Source organism: Balaenoptera physalus, assembly GCF_965194825.1.
Source record: "Balaenoptera physalus genome assembly, chromosome: 19".
Taxonomy (NCBI): Eukaryota; Metazoa; Chordata; class Mammalia; order Artiodactyla; family Balaenopteridae; genus Balaenoptera; species Balaenoptera physalus.
Window position 1 is genome coordinate 14,901,356 of NC_138900.1, and position 24,764 is coordinate 14,926,119.

Below are 24,764 nucleotides of genomic sequence, written 5' to 3' on the forward strand. Positions count from 1 at the left end.
TGAAGCAAGTTTCCATGCTGTGATCTAAGGATGATCTCTGGCCAACAGCCAGTGAGGAACCAAGCACACTCCAAATTCTATCAGCAACTATATGAGTGAGTTTTGAAGCAGATCCTTCCCAGTTTGAGCCTTGAGATGACTGCTGCCCCAGCTGACACCTTGACAGCAGTCTGAGAGGGAGAGGACCAAGTTCAGCTGCAAACAGATTTCTGTCCCAAACTGATTTCTTATTCCTAGGAAAGTAAACTTTAAAAATCTTTCTTGAAGCTTTCAGTATTTTATCTTTTTATTTCTCTTTGGAAATTTTGCTAAAATGTACCTAGATGTAGGTACTTATTTTTTACTTAATTTTTTCAAAGATGTCACGTTTAGGACCGCAGTTATTTTATGTACCATTGAAAAGGAAAGAAAACATTGAATTAAACTATAACATGTCTCTGATATAAAGATGCATTTCAGTTTCATAGATGTTAAAATGAAAAATATGTCAGAATTAGTTATTAAATAGAATTTTATTAACTTGGTAGGCCTCTCTCAAATTAAGGACTTACATCCTTCTTTATTTTGAGGTAATTTTCATTGATTACTACTATCTCTCCTCAATTAGCTCTATTGTCTTCTGGGACTTATATTAAATGGTTGGTGGAAAATCAGTTTCTATCTTTTATGTTGTTTTGTTCCATACATTGCATCTCTTTGTTACATTTGGTTTCTTCTGGGCTGTATAGCAATTTAATCCCTGGCTTCCTAATTCACAATTCAGCTGTGTGCATTCTGCTTTTCAGCCCATTTATTGAAAGTTTTTTTTTTAACTTTTAAACTTTGAAATAATTATAGATACACAGGGAGTTGCAAAGATAGTGCAAAGATAGTCCTGATTATACTTCACGCAGTTTTTACCAATGGTTACAGCTTACATAATTAGAGTACAATATCAAAGCCCAGAATTAGACATTGGTACAATGTGTTTATATAGTTATGTCATTTTATCATGTGCATAGATTCATGTAATCACCACTGCAATCAACATACAGAACTATTCCACCCCGACAAGGATGTTTCTCACTCTACCCCTTTATAAATCACACCTGCACCCCACCCCACCATCCCTAACCCCTAGAAACCATTAATCTGTTTCACATCTCTATAATTTCATCATTTCAAGGATGTTATATAAATGGAATTGTGTAGTACATGACCCTTTGAGATTGGCTTCCAGAACTAAACATAATGTTCTTGAGATCTATCTAAATTGTTACATGTATCAATAGTTTATTCCTTTTTAATGCTAAGTAGTATTACATGGTATGGAGAACCATTTTTGTTGTTTCCATTTTAGGCTACTACAGATAAAGCTGCTATGAACAATCAGGCATACAATGCTATGTGGGCAAATTCTTTCATTTCTCTGGGATAAATGTCCAGGAGTACAACTGCTGTGTTATATGGTAAGTTTATATATATATATATATATATTTTAAAATGAAGTATAGTTGATTTACAATGTTGTGTTAGTTTCAGGTGTACACCAAAGTGATTCAGTTTGTGTGTGTATATATATATATTCTCTTTCAGATTCCTCTCCACTATGGGTTAGTACAAGATACTGAATATAGTTCCCTGTGCTATACAGTAGGTCCTTGTTTATCTATTTCATATAGTGTGTATTTGTTAATCCCAAACTCCTAATTTACTCCCCACCCCCGCCATTTATTTTTTAAAGAATTGCCAAACTATTTTTCCAGAGTGGCTATACCATATTACATTCCCACCAGGAATATGTAAGAGATCCATTTCTCAACATCCTTGCCAGAATTTATAGTATTGTTGCTATTTTCAATTTTAGATTTTCTAATAGGCATGTGGTGGTTTGTCATAGTGGTTTTAATTTTGCTTTAGCTAATGGCTGGTGACACCAAATATCATTTCATGTACTCATTTGCCATCCATAAATTCTCTTCGGTGAAATATTTCTTCATGCCTTTTGGCCATTTTCTAAATATAATGTTGTTGTTGTTGTTTTTAACTGCTGAGTTTTGGGTGCTTTATATATTCTATTTATGAGTTCTCTGTTAGATTATTGGGATTTGTTGGATTTCTGGTTGGGTATGCAAATATTTTCTTCCAGTCTGTAGCCTGTCTTTTCATCTGCTTAACAAGGTTTTAGCAAAGCAAAAGTTTTATATTTTGATAAAGTCTAATTTATCCCTTATTTCTTTTATGATCATGCTTTTGGTGTCATGTGTAATGTGTCACCACCAATAATTCGGTCAGAAATATTTTGTGTTTTATCTTCTAACAGGTTTATACTTTTACAGTTTATTATCTATTGTAAGCTAAATTTTGTATGTGTTATAATTTTTAGGTAGGTTATTTTGCCTATGGATATTCAATTGCTCCAGCACCATTTGTTGAAAAGACTATCCATCTTCCATTGTACTGAGTTACATCTTTGTCAAAAATCCATTTTCCATACTTGCGTAGGGCTATTTCTTTATCCTCTGTTCTTTTCCATTGACTTTATACCCAACCCCTGCCAATATCATACAGTAGAGTACTATAGCTATGTAATTAGCCTTAAAACTAGGTAGATGGAATCTTACCACTTTATTCTTCTTTTTCAGAATTGTATTAGCTACTGCAGTTTGTCTCTCCACATAAATTTTAGAATATTGTATTACAAATCTTGCTGAGATTTTGATAGGAATTGCATTAAACCTGTATATCAGTTAAGGGAGAACTGACATTTTACTATGTTGAATTTCCAATCTCTTAACAAGGAATACCTATTTATTTAGATCTTAAATTTCTTATCAGTGTTTTGTACTTATCTGCTTATAAGTGCTGTACTTGTTTTGTTTGATTTGCACCTAAGTATTTAATTCTTGACACAGTTGTAAATGGTATTGTATTTTTGTTTCCACATGTTCATTGCTAGTAATAGAAATACAACTGATTTTGCAAGTTGATCTAGTATCTTATGACATTGCCAAAATCACTTATTTCTAGAAGTTCGTCTGTAGTAGATTCCGTGGGATTTTCTACATAAACCATCACATCATCTGCAAAAAGGGACAGTTTTAGGCACTCCTTTCTGAGCTGTAAATGTTTAAATCCCTACTGTGCCTTATTTCACTGCGTAGAACTTATAGAGTTATGTTGAGTAGCAGTGGTGAGAGTGAACGTCTTTGCCTTGTTCCCAGTCTTACAGGTAAAGCATTCAGTCATTCACCGTTACATATGATGATAACTGTAGATTTGTTGTAGATACTCTTTATCAAGTTGAAGAAGCTACCCAATCATTCCTAGTTTCTGAAAGTTTTTTTTTTAAATCATGAATGGGTTATGAATTTTGTCAAATACATTTTCTACATCAATTGATATGCTCAAGTAATTTTCTAGTCTGTTAATATGGCAGATTACATTGATTTTCAAATATTGAACCAGCCTTGCATGTATTGAATGAACCCTACTTGGCATGATTAATAGTAATTCTTTATATGCTGCTAAATTCAATTAGTATTTTGCTAAGGAGTTTGCAGCTATATTCATGAGAAATATTTGTTGGTAGTTTTCTTTTTTGGACTGTCTGGTTTTGGTGTCTAGTCAATACTGGCTTCATAGAATGAATACTGGCATTTGGTATAAAGTTCGTTCTGGCTCCATAAGTGATCCTATGCTTCTCGAAGAGATTGTCTAGAATTGGAGTTGGTTCTTTAAATGTTTGGCAGTTCAACTGATCCTGTGGAAAGCTAAAAAGAAAGGAAAAAAAAAGTTTGGAAGAATTCTCTACCAAAATTATCTGAGCCTAGAGATTGTATTTTGGGGGAGATTTTTTTTTTTAATGGTATTCACATTGCTTAATTTGTGTCATGCTTGCTTGCTTGCTTTATTTATTTATTTATTTATTTATGGCTGTGTTGGGTCTTATCTGAGCCTAGAGATTGTATTTTGGGGGAGAGTTTTTTTTATGGTATTCACATTGCTTAATTTGTGTATTTATCTATCTATCTATCTATTTATTTATTTATTTATTTATGGCTGTGTTGGGTCTTCATTTCTGTGTGAGGGCTTTCTCTAGTTGTGGCAAGTGGGGGCCACTCTTCATCGCGGTGCACGGGCCTCTCACTATCGCGGCCTCTCTTGTTGCGGAGCACAGGCTCCAGACGCACAGGCTCAGTAATTGTGGCTCACGGGCCCAGCTGCTCCGCAGCATGTGGGATCTTCCCAGACCAGGGCTCGAACCCGTGTCCCCTGCATTGGTAGGCAGAATCTCAACCACTGTGCCACCAGGGAAGCCCAGGGGGAGATTTTAAATTATGAATTCAATTTCCTTAATAGTTGTATAGGGCTCTTCAAATTATCTATTTCATAATGATTAGTAATAGTTTATTTTTCATTAAATTGATCCATGTAATATGATTCATTTATTGTTTTTTTTATTATGCCTTCTTATTTATTTATTTGTATAATTAATTCACAATATCATACTCGTTTCAGGTGTACAGCATAGTGCTTCAGTATTTTTACAGATTATACTCCATTAAAGTTTATTACAAGATAATGGCTATAATCCCCTGTGCTATACAATATATCATTATTGCTTATCTATTTTATACATAGTAGTTTGTATCTCTTAATCCCATACTCCTAATTTGCCCCTCCCTCTTTCCTCTCCCCTTTAGCACCCTCTAGTTTTTTTTGCTTTATCTGAGTCAGTCTCTGTTTTACATATACATTAGTGTGTCTTTTTTTTTTTAGATTCCACATATAAGTGATATCATATAGTAATTGTCTTTCACTCTCTGACTTATTTCACTAAGCATAATATTCCCTAGGTCCATCCATGTTGCTGCAAATGGCAGAATTTCATTCATTTTTATGGCTGAATAATATTCTATTGTGTATATATAGCATAACTTTTTTTTTTATTAGGGTATAGTTGTTTTACAATGTTGTGTTAGTTTCTACTGTACAGTGAAGTGGAGTTCCCTGTGCTATACAGCAGGTTCTTTTTTTTTTTTTTTTTGAATTTTTGAAATTTATTTTATTCACTTTTCTATAGAGCAGGTTCTTATGAGTTACCTATTTTATACATATTAATGTATATATGTCAATCCCTATCTCCCAATTCATCTCCCCCCAACCCTTCCCCCTTGGTGTCCATACATTTGTTCTCTACATCTGTGTCTCTATTTTTGCCTTGCAAACCGGTTCATCTGTACCATTTTTCCAGATTTCACATATATGTGTTAATATACAATATTTGTTTTTCTCTTTCTGACTTACTTCACTCTGTATGACAGTCTCCAGGTCCATCCACATCTCTACAAATGACCCAATTTCATTCCTTTGTATGGCTGAGTAATATTCCACTGTATATATGTACCACATCTTCTTTATCCATTCCTCTGTTGATGGACATCTTGGTTGTTTCCATGTCCTGGGTATCGTAAATAGTGCTGCAATAAATATTGGGGTGCATGTGTGTTTTTGAATTATGGTTTTCTCTGGGTATATCCCCAGTTGTGCAATTGCTGGGTCGTATGGTAATTCTATTTTTAGTTTTTTAAGGAACCTCCATACTGTTCTCCATAGTGGCTGTATCAATTTACATTTCCACCAACAGTGCAAGAGGGTTGCCTTTTCTCCACACCGTCTCCAGCATTTATTGTTTGTAGATTTTCTGATGATGCCCATTCTAAACAGGTGTGAGGTGATATCTCATTGTAGTTTTGATTTGCTCTTCTCTAATAATTGGTGATGTTGAGCATCTTTTCATGTGTTTGTTGGCCATCTGTATGTCTTCTTTGGAGAAATGTCTATTTAGGTCTTCTGCCCATTTTTTGACTGGGTTTTTTTTTTTTGATATTGAGCTGCATAAGCTGTTTATATATTTTGGAGGTTAATCCTTTATCTGTTGATTCATTTGCAAATATTTTCTCCCTTTCTGAGGGTTGTCTTTTCATCTTGTTTACAGTTTCCTTTGCTGTGCAAAAGCTTTTAAGTTTCATTAGGTCCCATTTGTTTATTTTTGTTTTTATTTCCATTATTCTAGGAGGTGGGTCTAAAAAGATCTTGCTGTGATTTATATCAGAGTGTTCTTCCTATGCTTTCCTCTAAGAGTTTTATAGTGTCCGGTCTTACATTTAGGTCTTTAATTCATTTTGAGGTTTTCTTTGTGTGTATGGTGTAGGGAGTGTTCTAATTTCATTCTTTTACACGTAGCTGTCCAGTTTTCCCAGTACCACTTATTGAAGAGACTGTCTTTTCTCCATTGTATATCATTGCCTCGTTTGTCATAGATTAGTTGACCATAGGTACGTGGGTTTATCTCTGGGCTTTCTATCCTGTTCCATTGATCTGTATTTCTGTTTTTGTGCCAGTACCATACTGTCTTGATTATTGTAGCTTTGTAGTATAGTCTGAAGTGGGGGAGCCTGATTCCTCCAGCTCAGATTTTTTTTTCTCAAGATTGCTTTGGCTGTTTGGGGTCTTTTGTGTCACCATACAAATTTTAAGATTTTTTTGTTGTAGTTCTGTGAAAAATACCATTGGTAATTTGATAGGGATTGCACTGAATCTGTAGATTGCTTTGGGTAGTATAGTCATTTTCACAATATTGATTCTTCCAATCCAAGAACATGGTATATCTCTCCATCTGTTTGTATCATCTCTGATTTCTTTCATCAGTGTCTTATAGTTTTCTGAGTACAGGTCTTTTACCTCCTTAGGTAGGTTTATTCCTAGGTATTTTATTCTTTTTCTTGCAATGGTGAATGGGATTGTTTCCTTAATTTCTCTTTCTGATCTTTCATTGTTAGTGTATAGGAATGCAGGAGATTTCTGTGCATTAATTTTGTATCCTGCAACTTTACCAAATTCATTGATTACCTCTAGTAGTTTTCTGGTGGCATCTTTAGGATTCTCTATGTATAGTATGATGTCGTCTGCAAACAGTGACAGTTTTACTTCTTCTTTTCTGATTTGGATTCCTTTTATTTCATTTTCTTTTCTGATTGCTATGGCTAGGACTTCCAAAATTATGCTGAATAATAGTGGTGAGAGTGGGTATCCTTGTCTTGTTCCTGATCTTAGAGGAAATGCTTTCAGTTTTTTACCATAGAGAATGATGTTTACTGTGGGTTTGTCGTATAGCACCTTTATTATGTTGCGGTGGGTTCCCTCTATGCCCAATATCTGGAGAGTTTTTTTTTTAAATAAATAAATAAATAAAAGTATTTGCTTATTTATTTATTTATTTATGGCAGCATTGGGTCTTCATTGCTGTGCGTGGGCTTTCTCTAGCTGCAGCAAGCAGGGGCTATTCTTCGCTGTGGTTCACGGGCTTCTCATTGCAGTGGCTTCTCTTGTTGCAGAGCACAGGCTCTAAGCACATAGGCTTCAGTAGTTGTGGCACTCAGGCTCAGTAGTTGTGGCTTGTGGGCTGTAGAGCGCAGGCTCAGTAGTTGCGGCGCATGGGCTTAGTTGCTCCATGGCATGTGGGATCTTCCCGGACTGGGGCTCGAACCCATGTCCCCTTCATTGGCAGGCAGATTCTTAACCACTGTGCCACCAGTGAAGTCCCTCTGGAGAGTTTTATCATAAACGTGTGTTGAATTTTGTGAAAAGCTTTTTCTGCATCTATTGAGATGATCATATGGTTTTTATTCTTCAGCTTGTTAATATGGTGTATCACATTGATTGATTTGTGTATATTGAAGAATCCTTGCATCCCTGGGATAAATCCCACTTGATCATGGTGTATGATCCTTTGAATGTGTTGTTGAATTCTGTTTGCTAGTATTTTGTTGAGGATTTTTGCATCTATATTCATCAGTGATATTGGTGTGTAATTTTCTTTTTTTGTAGTATCTTTGTCTGGTTTTGGTATAAGGGTGATGGTAGCCTTGTAGAATGAGTTTGGGAGTGTTCCTTCCTCTGCACTTTTTTGGAAGAGTTTGAGAAGGATGGGTGTTAGCTCTTCTCTAAATTTGTTATAGAATTCACCTATGAAGCATCTGGTCCTGGACTTTTGTTGGAAGATTTTTAATCACAGTTTCAATTTTGTTACTTGTGATTGGTCTGTTCATATTTTCTATTTCTTCCTGGTCTTGGAAGGTTATACCTTTCTAAGTATTTGTCCATTTCTTCCAGGTTGTCCATTTTATTGGCATAGAGTTGCTTGTAGTAGTCTCTCAGGATGCTTTGTATTTCTGCGGTGTCTGTTGTAACTTCCCCTTATTCATTTCTAATTTTGTTGGTTTGACTCCTCTCCCTGTTTTTCTTGATGAGTCTGGCTAAAGGTTTACCAATTTTGTTTATCTTCTCAAAGAACCAGCTTTTAGTTTTATTGATATTGCTATTGTTTTGTTTCTATTTCATTTATTTCTGCTCTGATCTTTATGATTTCTTTCCTTCGACTAACTTCGGGTTTTGTTTGTTCTTCTTTCTCTAGTTCCTTTAGGTGTAAGGTTAGATTGTTTATTTGAGATGTTTCTTGTTTCTTGAGGTAGGATTGTATTGATATAAACTTTCCTCTTAGAACTGCTTTTGCTGCATCCCATAGGTTTTGGATCGTCGTGTTTTCATTGTCATTTGTCTCTAGGTATTTTTTTATTTCCTCTTTGATTTCTTCAGTGATCTCTTGGATATTTAGTAGCGTATTGTTTAGCCTGCATGTGTTTGTGTTTTTACTTTTTTTTCCCTGTAATTTATTTCTAATCTCATAGCATTGTGGTCAGAAAAGATGCTTGATACAATTTCAATTTTCTTAAATTTACTGAGGCCTGATTTGTGACCCAAGATGTGATTTATCCTGGAGAATGTTCCATGTGCACTTGAGAGAAGAAAGTGTAATCTGCTGTTTTCAGATAGAATGTCCCATAAATATCAATTAAATCTATCTGGTCTGTTGTGTCATTTAAAGTTTGTGTTTCCTTATTAATTTTCTGTCTGGATGGTCTGCCCATTGATGTAAGTGAGGGTTAAAGTCCCCCACTATTATTGTATTACTGTCGATTTCATCTTTTATAGCTGTTAGCATTTGCCTTATGTATTGAGGTGCTCCTATGTTGGGTGCATATATATTTATAATTGTTATATCTTCTTCTTGGATTGATCCCTTGATCATTATGTAGTGTCCTTTCTTGTCTTCTGTAACATTCTTTATTTTAAAGTCTATTATATCTGATATGAGTATTGCTACTCCAGCTTTCTTTTGATTTCCATTTGCATGGAATATCTTTTTCCATCCCCTCACTTTCAGTCTGTATGTGTCTCTAGGTCTGAAGTGGGTCTCTTGTAGACAGCATATATATGGGTCTTGTTTTTGCATCCATTCAGCAAGTCTGTGTCTTTTGGTTGGAGCGTTTAATCCATTTACATTTAAGGTAATTATCGATATATATGTTCCTATTACCATTCTCTAAATTGTTTTGGGTTTGTTATTGTAGGTCTTTTCCTTCTCTTGTGTTTCCTGCCTAGAGAAGTTCCTTTAACATTTGTTGTAAAGCTGGTTTGGTGGTGCTGAATTCCCTTAGCTTTTGCTTGTCTGTAAAGGTTTAATTTCTCCATCAAATCTGAATGAGATCGTTGCTGGGTAATCTTGGTTGTAGGTTTTTCTCCTTCATCACTTTAAATATGTCCTGCCACTCCCTTCTGGCTTGCAGAGTTTCTGCTGAAAGGTCAGCTGTAAACCTTATGGGGATTCCCTTGTGTGTTATTTGTTGTTTTTGCCTTGCTGCTTTTAATATTTTTTCTTTGTATTTAATTTTTGATAGTTTGATTAATATGTGTCTTGGTGTGTTTCTCCTTGGAATTATCCTGTATGGGACTCTCTGTCTGCTTCCTGGACCTATTAACTATTTCCTTTCCCATATTAGGTAAGTTTTCAACTATAATCTCTTCAAATATTTTCTCAGTCCCTTTCTTTTTCTCTTCTTCTTCTGGGACCCTTATAATTTGAATGTTGGTGCATTTAATGTTGTCCCAGAGGTCTCTAAGACTGTCCTCAATTCTTTTCATTCTTTTTTCTTTATTCTGCTCTGCTGTAGTTATTTCCACTATTTTATCTTCCAGGTCACTTATCCTTTCTTCTGCCTCAGTTATTCTGCTATTGATTCCTTCTAGTGTATTTTTCATTTCACTTATTGTATTGTTCATCTCTGTTTGTTTGTTCTTTAATTCTTCTAGGTCTTTGTGAAACATTTCTTGCATCTTCTCGATCTTTGCCTGCATTCTTTTTCTGAGGTCCTGGATCATCTTCACTATCATTATTCTGAATTTTTTTTCTGGAAGGTTGCCTATCTCCACTTCATTTAGTTGTTTTCTGGGGTTTTATCTTGTTCCTTCATCTGGGACATAGTCCTCTGCCTTTTCATTTTGTCTTTCTTTCTGTGATTATGGTTTTCGTTCTGCAGGCTGCAGGACTGTAGTTCTTCTTGTTTCTCCTGTCTGCCTTCTGGTGGATGAAGCTAAGAGGCTTGTGCAAGCTTCCTGATGGGAGGGACTGTTGGTGTGTAGACCTGGGTGTTGCTCTGGTGGGCAGAGCTCAGTAAAACTTTAAGCCACTTCTCTGCTGATGGGTGGGGCTGAGTTCCCTCCTTTTTGGTTGTTTGGCCTGAGGCAACCCAGCACTGGAACCTGCAGGCTGTTTGGTGGGGCTAATGGTGTGTGGACTCCACTCCGGGAGGGCTCCCGCCAATGAGTACTTCCCAGAACTTCTGCTGCCAGTGTCCTTGTCCCTGCGGTGAGCCACAGCCATGCCCTGCCTCTGCAGGAGACCTTCCAACACTAGCACGTAGGTCTGGTTCAGTCTCCTGTCGGGTCACTGCTCCTTCCCCCTGGGTCCTTCTTTGTGTGTGCCCTCCAAGAGTGGAGTCTCTGTTTCCCCCATTCCTGTCGAAGTCCTGCCATCAAATTCCGCTGGCCTTCAGAGTCTGATTTCCGGGGATTCTTCCTCCCATTTCCAGACCCCCAGGTTGGGAAACCCTCCGTAGGACTTAGAACCTTCACTCCAGTGGGTGGACTTCTGTGGTATAATTGTTCTCCAGTTTGTAAGTCACCCACCCAGCAGTTATGGGATTTGATTTTATTGTGATTGCACCCCTCGTGCCATCTCATTGCAGCTTCTCCTTTGTCTTTGGATGTGGGGTATCTTTTTTGGTGAGTTCCAGTGTTTTTCTGTCGATAACTGTTCAGCAGTTAGTTGTGATTCCATTTCTCTTGCAAGAGGGAGTGAGCGCACGTCCTTCTACTCCACCATCTTGAACCAATCTCTACCATAACTTTTTTTTTTAAAACATCTTTATTGGAGTATAATTGCTTTACAATGTTGTGTTAGTTTCTGCTGTATAACAAAGTGAATCCGCTATATGCATATGTATATCCCCATATCCCCTCCCTCTTGCATCTCCCTCCCACCCTCCTTATCCCACCCCTCTAGGTGGTGGCAAAGCACCAAGCTGATCTCCCTGTGCCATGCAGCTGCTTCCCACTAGCTACCTATTGTACATTTGGTAGTGTATATATATCAATGCTACTTTCTTACTTCGTCCCAGCTAACCCTTCCCCCTCCCCATGTCCTCAAGTCCATTCTCTAAGTCTGTGTCTTTATTCCTGTCGTGCCCCTTGGTTCATCAGAACCATTTTTGTTTTTTAGATTCCTTATATATGTGTTAGCAGACGGTATTTGTTTTTCTCTTTCTGACTTACTTCACTCTGTATGACAGGCTCTAGGTCCATCCACCTCACTACAAATAACTCAGTTTCGTTTTTTACTTTTTATGGATGACTAATATTCCATTGTATATATGTGCTGCAACTTCTTTATCCATTCATCTGTCGATGGACACTTAGGTTGCTTCCACGTCCTGGCTATTGTAAATAGTGCTGCAATGAACATTGTGGTACATGTCTGTTTTTGAATTATGGTTTTCTCAGGGTATATGCCCAGTAGTGGGATTGCTGGGTCATATGGTAGTTCTATTTTTAGTTTTTTAAGGAACCTCCATACTGTTCTCCATAGTGGCTGTACCAATTTACATTCCCACCAACAGTGCAAGAGGGTTCCCTTTTCTCCACACCCTCTCCAGCATTTGTTTTCTACCATAACTTCTTTATCCATTCATCTGTTGATGGGCAATTGGGTTGTTTCTATAGCTTGGCTGTTGTAAATAGTGCTGCTATGAACATTGGGGTGCATGTATCTTTTCTGATTAGTGTTTTTAGTTTTTTCCAAATATATACCAGGGATAGAACTGCTGGATCAGATGGTAGTCTATTTTTAGTTTTTTGAGGAACCTCCATACTGTTCTCCATAGTGGCTGTACCAATTTACATTCCAACCAGCACTGTAAGAGGGTTCCCTTTTCTCCACACTCTCTCCAGCATTTATTTGTAGACTTTTGGATGATAACTATTCTGACCATTGTGAGATGATATCTCATTGTTGTTTTTATTGGCATTTCTCTAAGAATTAGTGATGTTGAGCATCTTTTCATGTGCCTGTTGGCCATCTGTATGTCTTCTTGGGAGAAATGTCTATTTAGGTCTTCTGCCCATGTTTTGATTGGGTTGTTTGTTTTTTCATATTGATTTATATGAGCTGTTTGTATATTTTGGAATATTAACCCCTTGTTGGTTGAATTGCTTGCAAATATTTTCACCCACTCTGTAGGTTGTCCTTTTGTCTTTTTGAAAGTTTCCTTTGCTGTACAAAAGCTTTTAAGTTTAACTAGGTCCCATTTGTTTATTTTTGCTTTTATTTCTTTTGCCTTGGGAGACTGATCTAAGAAAATATTGTGACGATTTATGTCAAAACAGGTTTCACCTAGGTTCTCTTCTAGGAGTTTATGGTTTCCGGTCTTACATTTAGGTTCTTGATCCATTTTGAGTTTATTTTGTATATGTTGTGAGGTAAATGTTTTAATCTCATTGTCTTACATTTAGCTGTCCAGTTTTCCCAGCACCACTGGTTGAAGAGAATGTCTTTTCTCCATTGTATATTCTTGCCTCCTTTGTCATAGATTAATTGACCATAGGTGCGTAGGTTTATTTCTGGACTCTCTTCTGCTCCATTGACCTGCATGACTATTTTTGTGCCAATACCATGCTGGGTTTTTTGTTGTTGTTTTTTTTTTTTTTACTTATGAATAGTTGATTTACAATGTTGTTAGTTCCAGGTGTAGAGCAAAGTGATTCAGTTATACATATAACATCTTTCAGATTATTTTCCCTTATAGGTTATTACAAAGTATTAGGTATAGTACCCAGTGCTATACAGTAGATCCATGTTGGTTATCTGTTTTATATATAGTAGTGTGTACGTTAATCCACAACTCCTAATTTATCTCTCCCGCACTTCCCCTTTGGTAACCATAAGTTTGTTTTCTGTATCTGTGGGTCTACTTCTGTTTTGTAAATAAGTTCATTTGTATCTTTTTAAAACAATATTTATCTATTTATTCATTGGCTGCCCTGGGTCTTAGTTGCAGTGTGCAGCATATTCGTTGCCGCATGCAGGGTCTTCATTGCAGCATGTGGGATCTTTTAGTTGCAGCATGCGGGGTCTAGTTCCCTGAGCAGGAATTGAACCTGTAACCCCTGGACTGGGAGCGTGGAGTCTTAACCACTGGACCACCAGGGAAGTCCCTGCATCATTTTTTTAATATTCCACATATAAGTGATATCGTATGATACTTGCCTTTTTGTCTGGACTTTTTCTGTCTGGCTTACTTTTTTTTTTTAATTAATTTATTTTATTGCTGTGTTGGGTCTTCGTTTCTGTGCAAGGGCTTTCTCTAGTTGTGGCAAGCGGAGGCCACTCTTCATCGTGGTGCACGGGCCTCTCACTATTGCGGCCTCTCTTGTTGTGGAGCACAGGCTCCAGACGCGCAGGCTCAATAGTTGTGGCTCACAGGCCCAGTTGCTCCGTGGCATGTGGGATCTTCCCAGACCAGGGCTTGAACCCGTGTCCCCTGCATTGGCAGGCAGACTCTCAACCACTGCGCCACCAGGGAAGCCCCCTGTCTGGCTTACTTTTATTTAGTATGATAATCTCAAGGTCCATCCATGTTGCAGCAAACAGCATTATTTCATTCTTTATGGCTAATATTCCATCGTATATATATACCATATCTTCTTTATCCATTCATCTCTCTTTTTTAAATTTATTTATTTTTGGCTGCATTGGGTCTTCGTTGCTGCACACAGGCTTTCTCTAGCTGTGGCAAGCGGGGGCCACTCTTCGTTGCAGTATGCAGGCTTCTCATTGCGGTGGCTTCTCTTATTGTGGAGCACAGGCTGTAGGTGCGGTGTGCAGGTTTCAGTAGTTGTGGCATGCAGGCTCAGTAGTTGTGGCTCATGGGCTCTAGAGCACAGGCTCATTAGCTGTGGCACACAGGCTTAGTTGCTCCGCAGCATGTGGGATATTCCCAGACCAGGGCTTGGACCCGTGTCCCCTGCATTGGCAGGTGGATTCCTAACCACTGCGCCACCAGGGCTGCCCCCTCCATTCATCTCTTGATGGACATTTAGGTTGCTTCCATGTCTTGGCTATTGTAAATAGTGCTGCAGTGAAGTTTATCATGCTGTTTTGATTACTGGAGTTTTGTAGTACAGTCTGAAGTCAAGGAAGGTGACACGTCCAGCTTTGTTCTTTTCTCAGGATTGCTTAGGCAATTCTGGGTCTTTTGTGGTTCCATTTGAATTTTAGGATTATTTGTCCTAGTTCTGTGAAAAATGTCATGGGTATTTTGATAGGGACTGCATTGAATCTGTAGATTGCTTTGGGAAGTATGGCCATTTTAACAATATTAATTCTTCCAAGAGTGTGTGTTATCTTTCCATTTCTTTGTATCATCTTCAAATTACTTCATCAGTGTTTTATAGTTTTCAATGTATAGGTCTTTCACCTCGTTGGTTAAGGTTATTACTAGTTATTTGTTTTTGACACTTTTAAATGGGATTTTTCCCCACTTTTTCTTAATATTTCATTATTATTGTAAATAGACACCATAGATTTCTGTATATTAATCTTGTATCCTGCAGCTTTGCTGAATTCATTTATTACTTCTTATATTTTTGGGGTGGGCACTTTGGCGTTTTCTATATAGGTTAACATGTCATTTGCAAATAGTGAGTTTTACCTGTTCCTTTCCAATTTGGATACATTTTAGTTCTTTTTCTTATCTGATTGTGGCTAAGATTTCCAACACTGTATTAAATAGAAGTGGCAAGAGCAGGTATCCTTTACTTGTTTCTAAATATTAGAGGAAAGGCTTTCAGCTTTTCACATTGAGTATTATGTTAATTGTAGGTTTGTCATAAATGGCCTTCATTTTACTGAGATATGTTCCATGTATACTCTCATACTTTGATAGGAATTTTTATCATGAATGGATGTTGAATGCTGTCAAATGGATTTTCTGTGTCTATTGAGATGATCATGTGATTTTTATTCTTCCTTTTGTTAATGTGGTGTATCATATTGATTGATTTGCTAATGTTAAACCATCCCTGTGAACCTGGAATAAATCCAACTTGATCATAGTGTATGATCCTTTTTATGTATTGCTGGATTTGGTTTGCTAATATGTTTAGGATTTTTGCATCTATATTCATCAAATATATTGACCTGTAATTTCTTTTTTTGTAGTGTCTTTGTCTGGTTTTGGTATCAGGGTAATGGTGGCCTTGTAAAAATGAATTTGGGAGTGTTCCTTCCTCTTAAATTTTTTGGAATAGTTTGAGGATAGTTATTAAATTTTCTCTATATGTTTTGTAGAATTCCCCAGTGAAGCCGTCCAATCCTGGACTTCTTTTTGTAGGGAGTTTTTAAAATTACAGATTCTATTTCACTTCTAGTGATCAGTTTGTTCAAATTATCTGTTTCTAATTGACTCAGTCTTGGCAGGCTGTTTCTAGAAACTTGTCCCTTTCTTCTAGCTTGTCCAATTTGTTGGCATATAACTGTTCATAGTGTTCTTTCATGATTTCTTGTATTTCTGTGGTATTGGTTATTTCTCCTCTTTCATTTCTTATTTTATTTGGATCCTGTCTCTCTTCTTTTTGGTGAGTGTGGCTAAAGGTTTGTCCATTTTTTAAAACTTTTCACAGAACCCGTTATTGGTTTTATTGATCTTTTCTATTTTTAAAAAAAATTTATTTATTTATGTTTGGCTGCATTGGGTCTTAGTTGCTGTGCGCAGGCTTTCTCTAGTTGCAGCGAGTGAGGGCTACTCTTCGTTGTGGTGCATGGACTTCTCACTGCAGTGGCTTCTCCTGTTGCAGAGCACAGGCTCTAGGCACGCAGGCTTCAGTAGTTATAGCATGCAGGCTCAGTAATTGTGGCTCACGGGCTCTAGAGTACAGGCTCAGTAGTTGTGGCACACGGGCTTAGTTGCTCCACGGCATGTGGGATCTTCCCAGACCAGGGCTCGAACCCGTGTCCCCTGCATTGGCAGGCGGATTTTTAAAATTTATTTATTTATTTATTTTTGGCTGTGTTGGGTCTTTGTCTCTGTGTGAGGGCTTTCTCCAGTTGCGGAGAGTGGGGGCCACTCCTCATTGCGGTGCACGGGCCTATCACCGTCGTGGCCTCTCTTGTTGCGGAGCACAGGCTCCAGACGTGCAAGCTCAGTAGTTGTGGCTCACGGGCCCAGTTGCTCCGCGGCATGTGGGATCTTCCCAGACCAGGGCCCGAACCCATGTCCCCTGCATTGGCAGGCGGACTCTCAACCACTGCGCCACCAGGGAAGCCCTGGCAGGCGGATTTTTAACCACTGTGCCACCAGGGAAGCCCTCTTGTTTTTTAAAAATCTCTATTTTATTTATTTCCTCTCTGATCTTTATTACTTCCTTTCTTCTGCTGACTTTGGGCATTGTTTGTTCTTTTTCTAATTGTTTTAGGTGGTAGTTTAGGTTGGGTTTTTTTTTAAGATTTATTTATTATTTATTTTATTTATTTTTGGCTGTGTCGGGTCTTAGTTGAGGCACGTGGGATCTTTGTCGAGGCATGTGGGATCTTTTGTTGCAGTGTGTGGGCTTCTCTCTAGTTGTGGCATGTGGGTTTTCTCTCTCTAGTTGTGGTGCACAGGCTCCAGGGTGTGTGGGCTCTGTAGTTTGCAGCACGCAGCCTCTGTAGTTGAAGCATGCAAGCTTAGTTGCCCCGCGGCATATGGGATCTTAGTTCCCTGACCAGGGATCGAACCCGTGTCCCCTGCACTGTAAGGTGGATTCATTACCACTGGACCACTAGGGAAGTCCCTAGCTTGTTTTTTTGTTTTTTTTTTAGATTTTTTTCTTACTTCTTGAGGAAGGCCTGTATCATTATGAACTTCCCTCCTAGAACTGTTTTTGGTGTATCATAGATTTGGTAATGTGTTTTCATTTTCTTTTGCCACAAGGAGTTTTCTGATTTCTTTGATTTCATCATTGATCCATTGGTTTTAAAGTAGCATGTTGTTTAGTCTCTGTTTTCCTTCTTTTCCTGTTTTCTTTCTGTCGTTGATTTCTAGTTTCAAACGTTGTGGTCAGAAAAGATGCTTGAAATAATTTCTATCCTCTTCTTTGCTAAGACTTTTGTGACCTAGTATGTGGTCTATCCTAGAAAACATTCCATGGATGCTTGAAAAGAATGTGTATTGTTTGTTTTTGTTTGTTTTGGATGTAGTGTCCTGTAGATATCAATGAAGTACAACTGGTTTATTGTGTCATTTAGGATCTCTCTTGCCTTATTTATTTTGTCTGTATGATCCGTCCATTGATGTTAGTGGGGTGTTAAAGTCTCCTAATATTATTGCATTGTCAATTTCTCCCTCTGTGTCTGTTAGTATTTGCTGCATATATTTAGGTGCTCCTGTTTTGGGTGTGTACATGTTAACAAATGTAATATCCTCCTCTTGTATTTATCCCTATATCATTATGTAATGCCTTTGTCTTACTTTATGGCCTTTGTTTTGTTTGATATGGGTATTGCTACCCCCTTTTTCTTTTCTATTTGCATGACATATCTTTATCCATCCCCTTACTTTCAGTCTGTGTGTCTTTCGCCCTGAAGTGAGTGTCTTGTAGGCAGCATATTGCAGGTTCTTTTTCTTTTCCCCCAATCTGCCACTCTGTGTCTTTTGATTGGAGCATTTAGTCCAATGATGTTTAAAGTAATTATTGATAGGTGTATATTTATTGCCATTTAATCCTTGTTTTGCAGTCCTTTTTTTTTCTGATGATTTTCTTTTGTGATATGCTTGAGTTCCTTTCTTTTTATTTTATTTTATATTTTGTGAATCTATTGTATGTTTTTGCTTTGTAGTTACCGTGGAGTTCAAGTATGCTGACCCATAACTATATCTACTTGCTTTACACTGATAATCATTCAAGTTAAATCATGTTCTAAAAGATGTGTTTTTTTTAAAAATTAAAAAAAAAATTTTTTTTTTGGCTGTGTTGGCTCTTCATTTCTGTGCGAGGGCTTTCTCTAGTTATGGCAAGCGGGGGCCACTCTTCATCGCGGTTCGCGGGCCTCTCACTATTGCAGCCTCTCTTGTTGCGGAGCACAGGCTCAGTAGTTGTGGCTCACGGGCGTAGTTGCTCCACGGCATGTGGGATCTTCCCAGACCAGGGCTCGAACCCGTGTCCCCTGCACTGGCAGGCAGACTCTCAACCACTGCGCCACCAGGGAAGCCCCTAAAAGATGTATATTTTTATATTTCCCTCCTCCCAGACTCTTATTTTGATGTCCTCTTTTATATCTTCATGTTTATCCTTTTACTGTTTATTATAGTTATCACTTTTATAATTCTAAAAATTTATTTTTAATCTACATACTGGGTTATTTAAGTAATCTTCAATCCTTAATATATATTTGCCTTTCCTATTGTGATTTCCCCTTTCCTATAGATTCTATGTAGCAGTATTGGGAGTGTGGGCTGTTGAAGTCAAGACTGCTGCTGAACTGGGGAATGAGGCATGGGATCAAGGTAAATTAAAATACCACAAAACTCTGAGATTCACTTGGTTATTTTTTCTTTTCCATTATGGTTTATTACAGGATATTGAATATAGTTCTCTGTGCTATACAGTAGGAACTTGTTGTTTATGCATTCTATATATAATAGTTTGCATGTGCTAATCCCAAACTCTCAATCATCCCTCCCCCACCCCACCCGCTTGGCAACCATAAGTCTTTTCTCTATATCTTTGAGTCTGTTTGTTTCATAGATAAGTTCATTTGTGTTATATTTTAGACTCCACATATAAGTGATATCATATGGTATTTGTCTTTCTTACTTCACTTAGTATGATAACACTTGTTTTTTTTCTTGATTCAGCAGTTCTCTGAATGCTGTATGCTTTTGATTATTTTCCAGATTTTTGAAAAAGTTGATTCTGTTTTTGCCAGTCTATTAATTACTTTTGTGGTTGGATGGACTGCTGTAGTTTCCTACTCTGCTATTTTTCTGTTCAGAGTATTTGTGGGTCTCATATATATTTTTAAGAGTTGATCTAGGCATGACATAATATATACAGTTGTCCCCTGGTACAGTGTATTAATGCCTGGACCCACTGCATATACAAAAATCCACAGATGCTCTATTCCCTACTTACATAAAATGGTGTAGTACTTGCATGTAACCTACACACATGCTTGTATACTATAAATTATCTCTAGACTACTTATAATACTTAATAAAATATAAATGTTATGTAAATAGTTGGGAATACAATGTAAGTGCTATGTAAATAGTTGCCAGCATGTGGCAAATTTAAGTTTAGCTTTTTGGAACTTTCTGGAATTATTTTTCAAATATTTTCAACCTGTGGATGTGGAACCCACAGACATGGAGGGCCAACTGTACATACTGAAGTACAATGGTTCAACATTTATCCACTGTAAGTGTAGAAACCTTACTTTTCCTTTCTTCTCTCTCATTTCTAATTGACTTGAATATTTCTTGAAGACCACATTAGACAGTGTTATGATTTTTGTTTCAACTGTCAAACATAATTAAGGAAAGAAAAGGAAAGTCTACTGTACCCACAGTTTTGCTCTTATGGTGTTCTTTCTACCTTCCTTGTTTTTCACGATTCTTTAATGTTTCATTTTTTTTTTACAGGTATTTCTTTAGGCATTCTTTGGGGGTAGTTTTGTTGGCAACAAATCCTGGAAGTCATTCTTTGAGGGTATGCCTGTTGTTAAAAATCATTTTCATCTGAGGCTGTTCTTGATTTCTCATTTCCTGAACAATATTTTCATTGGTTATGGAAGATCAGGCTCCCCATTTAGGCACCATTGACATTGTACTGGTAGTGGAGGGGCCCATTAAAGGCTGGACTTCATACTCGACTTTTTCTGACACAATCTGGTGGGGACATTGGGGATACTGTTTTACAACCTGATAAAGGTCAGAGGGCTAGAGTCTCCATTTGGCCCCTGGTGTCAGTGGTGGGGATAGGGCCACAGATTTTTTTGGTGGTGTTTGCCTGAAGTAGAGCAGTTGTTTAAAAGTTTCATGTCTTGTTAGGCTGTCCTTTCCTGTTTGTTTCTCTGGTTGGAGAGAATAGGCTTTTCTTGCAGTCTCTGCACATTAGCATTTCAATTACCAGCTTCTTTAGCTCCAAGTTTGGGATATAAATGAAACATGCAGAACTCACCCCATGTTGCTCCTTAGGTCCTGTGGTCCCTAGCTTCTCTTCATCTTTGAGAGTCATCTTGTATGTTTTATATATAATGTCCAGAGTTTTGAGTTGTATTTAGCAGGAAGAACAGGGAAAAGGACATGTATTCCATCTTTTTAGAAACAGAAGTCCCTCTACTGAGTTATTTTTGTAAAAACAAACATTTAAATAACTTGTGTAATCTCTAGTAGATTCTGTTTTGGGGATATAGTATATATGTTCACATCATTTTGAGGATTCAATTCATACTTTAAAGTCCTATTCTGTTTATTCTACTGGTAGTATTTCCAGTTGGTTAGTTTTGTTTCTCTATTAATTATATGAGAATCAACTTTTATCAAATGTTTGGTAATCCTGACATATACTCAGTTTTACACTTGAGGATCCTTTTGATGTAATCTGCTTCAGGGCAGGACTAGGATGTGCTGCCTTGATTTGTACTCTGATTTGTTTTTAGAGAGAGACAGGCTAGCAGGAGGTCTGTTGTGGTACAAAATTTCTTGCCAGCTAGTCCTAGGTGTAGGGATGCTCCTATTTTTTCCAGAATAATATCAATCAGTAGCCTCTCACATTCTCCCAGAAGCAAACAATAGTACTTGCTAACTAGTTTAAGGAAGGGTGATATGCTAGGTGAAATTACTTCTCCCAGCAAACAATCTCACTGTTGACACTGTCTCCACTCGTGTTCCTTGTGACAAACCCTAGACATAGATCACATTATGCCACACTTACTTTTTAAATTGTGGTGTATATTCTCTCGTGTTCTGGTCTTAGATCATCTGGTTTCCTTAGATGATCTAATGCCAAGTACTTCAGGTATTCTCTGATGATATTCACCAGAAGTTATTTAGATTTTCAGGAGCTGCCTATATGTGGTATGTATTGTATGTATAATAGTCCCAGCACCATTTATTAAAATTTAAACAAAAACATTGAAGTACCTTTGTTTTGACATTTGTTTTCAAGAAATTCTTATAAAGAATTAAATTTATCCTTATGTCTAGAGTGTGTATAGGCATGTGTGTATACATACAATATATTCCATCAAATATAAAATGTTTTGATACTGGAACACTGTTGATCTTAGCAGAAAATACCAATGAAAGCTTTTCATACACATAAAAATCTTGGTTGGTATTTACTTGAAAGTAATTATAGGACGCCACTGATTGTTAAATTGTATCATCTTCAAAATGTTAAAATGAGAGAGCACTTTTTCATTTTGAGAAATCAGCACAATATCAGTGATAGTAAGGCTAAAAGAATGAATCTAGAAGATAACAGAACTTTATCAATTCTTTTTTCGATCATTTAAGCTAGATATGTACATAATTAGAAATTTCCAATGCTGGTTTATTTCAAATAAATGAGAATTTACTGCATAATGCTTTTATATCATTTTGCTGACAAATATTCTATTTAGCTTTTGGCCTTTTCTATTTAATTAGAACTCATCTAGATTTTGCCTTTTAATAACTATTCTCTAGTTTTGTCATTTGGATTACATCAGTCATGCAGCATGAACTGGGAAAATTCTGTTAAGGATTATCTGCTGGCTTATAAAAAGGAGCTTTTTGGCTAAATTTAACTTTCCCAGTCATTAATAGTCTCTTCAGGCTTGATTATGTTTTATCAATTTCAATAAAGTTCACTTTCTAGAAAATAATTCATTAACTGGAATTTTGTATATATTGAAATAAATTTACATAATATTTCCTCACAAAGAACATCAGTATCTGTGTTAATAATATCCCTATTGTTATTCATGATGCTATAATTGTGTCATTTTTCTTTTCTTTCCTTTTATCAAATTTGGAAAAATTGGGTAAGTCAACGAGTGTTTTTTAAAATTAATTTCTAATTTAAATTGCATTAACTACTTCCTTCTGTTAGCATTTGTTTTATTTTGTAATTTTTTAACTTTTTCACTTGAATGCTTATTTTTTTCAAGTTTTATCAAGTGCCTAATATATGAGAAAGACATTGGAATAGGTGCTGAGGTGGGAGATAACAAAAAGTCCCATCCCTTAATTTTAGTTTCCTGTATGCATCAAAAGAGGTTTGGCTACATCTCACAAATTTTGAAATACAGACATTTCAGTACCAGTCCTTTCTGAATGGCTTATAATTTAAAATTTGACTTTTAGTTTAATCTACTACTTGTTTTATACATAAGATTATTATACATTTCCAAAAGGAGGTGCAAATTATTACCCAATTACTTACTAATTGCAAAAAAATAAGATAGATAGTTTTATAATGAGAGATCTGGCAGTCACAAATACCTGTGAAGTGTTCTTGCTAAAAATGTTTAACAAGAGGCAAATCAAGCTTCTACTTAAGTTCCAATTTAGAAACAATGTAACAAGATGAACAACATTATGAGGAAATAAATTTGACAAACCAAGAACTCAAGACATTCTAAGACAACTGTGATGGACTCTTCAAAAAAACATAACCATGAAACAAAGATGGGGGAGTGCTGTTCACTTTAAAAGTGACATAACCACTAACATGTATGAGCCTGGAGAGTGAATCCTTGTTAAAAGATATTCTTGAGAATATTAGGGAAAATTAAATATGGACTGCATATTAGAATGTTGTATAGAATTAATTTTTAAGGTGTGATTATAATATTTGGGTAATATGTATTATTCTAACTTCTAGGATACAAACTGATTTATTGAGGGTAAAGTGATATAATGTTTACAATTTACTCTTAAATGGTACAGCAAAAATTATATTTTATAGAAAAATGAAGCAAATATACAAAGTAAATCTTCAAATCTAGGTGAATGGTAAATGGATGTTCATTATAGAATGCGTTCTATGTTTTTGTCAGAAATTTTTCATAATAAAGTTGGTAAATATTTTCTAGGCAGTTTGCTGTTATCCTTTTAACTTCTATATTATTGGTAAAATCCTTCACACCATTCCCTGATGTTTCAGCAGCTATATTCTTAATATTCTCACACTCACTAAATCCTTAGGGTTACTTTTCAGCTCTAATTTTCTGGTAGAACTTAAGCAATGAGGTCTGCATTTGATCTTTACATGTTCTTTATATTCTTATGAATTTTATCAAAGATGAATTTCCTGAAATACAGTAAGTGATGAATGGCTTTCTAAATTTGTTACCTTCATTATGTCTTTATATTAAGAAACTCACTAATTATAATGTTGATAATAATAAAAATAATAATCATATCCATTATTCATTCAAAGGAGTTTTTGGCCAGGTACTTTTTGCAAAATATTGTACATGTTATAAACTATCAACCACACTTTTAGGTGGGTACCATTTTACAAATGACACACAGAAGGGTAAATGTGTTGCCCACTATCACATAGATAGTAAAGGCAATGATGATAAGTATATGTCATTGATTAAAAACTTCCCCACAATTATTTTGATGACAAATTGAAATTATAATGCAGTATTCATAGTTCAGGCATACAAAAATGGAATCTGGCGGACACTGAGGATCTGGTCTGAGACACATTCATGCATCACTGAGAACCTGAATTTTCTCTGAATTGTATTAAACTCAAGGACAGCACCAGCTGTTTTCAAAACAGTATCTGCTAGCAGCTGCTAGTTGCAACCCTGTAGTTTAAAGTCTCCCACCCCCTGACACAATTATGTAATCATTGTGAACCCCAAAGCATCCTTGTTTAACAAGCACCTTACCTCTTGCCAGCTCACATCCTAATTCTTGACAACTTATGTAACTTGGCAGTTTTTTACCTTTTTAAGCCTACCCCATTTTATAGTCCAGCAGAACACAATTCGAGTACTTTCTTGGGTTTGTGTTTCTTGGGCTGCAGTTCTAACAAACCCCAAATAAAAGCGCTTTTTTCCTTTCTTTCTTTTTTTTTTTCTTCAACCAGGTCTCTGTTCTTGGAATTCTTGGTTAACAGTTACATTAACAGGTTTATTTCCTAATACGAACTTCCTAAAATTTAAGGATTGAGAGGTATTAGAAGGCTGTTACACACTTACTAAATTAGCATGTCTGGCAAAAGAGTCACATTGACAGAATTTCTTTCTGGCATGAATATTTTGCTATTCTATAAACAGAAAA

The 24,764-nt window shown here is 36.6% G+C and overlaps 1 long non-coding RNA gene across 5 annotated transcripts in view; it reads right to left on the bottom strand.

Annotated features, from left to right (window-relative positions):
* Positions 1–44: 44 nt before the first annotated feature.
* Positions 45–24,764, bottom strand: part of LOC309649416 — a 64,996-nt gene continuing 40,276 nt past the window's right edge. For 4 of the 5 annotated variants that reach the window (XR_014257099.1, XR_014257100.1, XR_014257101.1 and 1 more), the window contains one exon: positions 18,428–24,635. This is a non-coding gene — a long non-coding RNA (uncharacterized lncRNA). Of the gene's footprint in view, positions 3,753–18,427; positions 24,636–24,764 lie in introns of those variants that run through there. The other variant, XR_014257098.1, reaches the window with a different exon arrangement.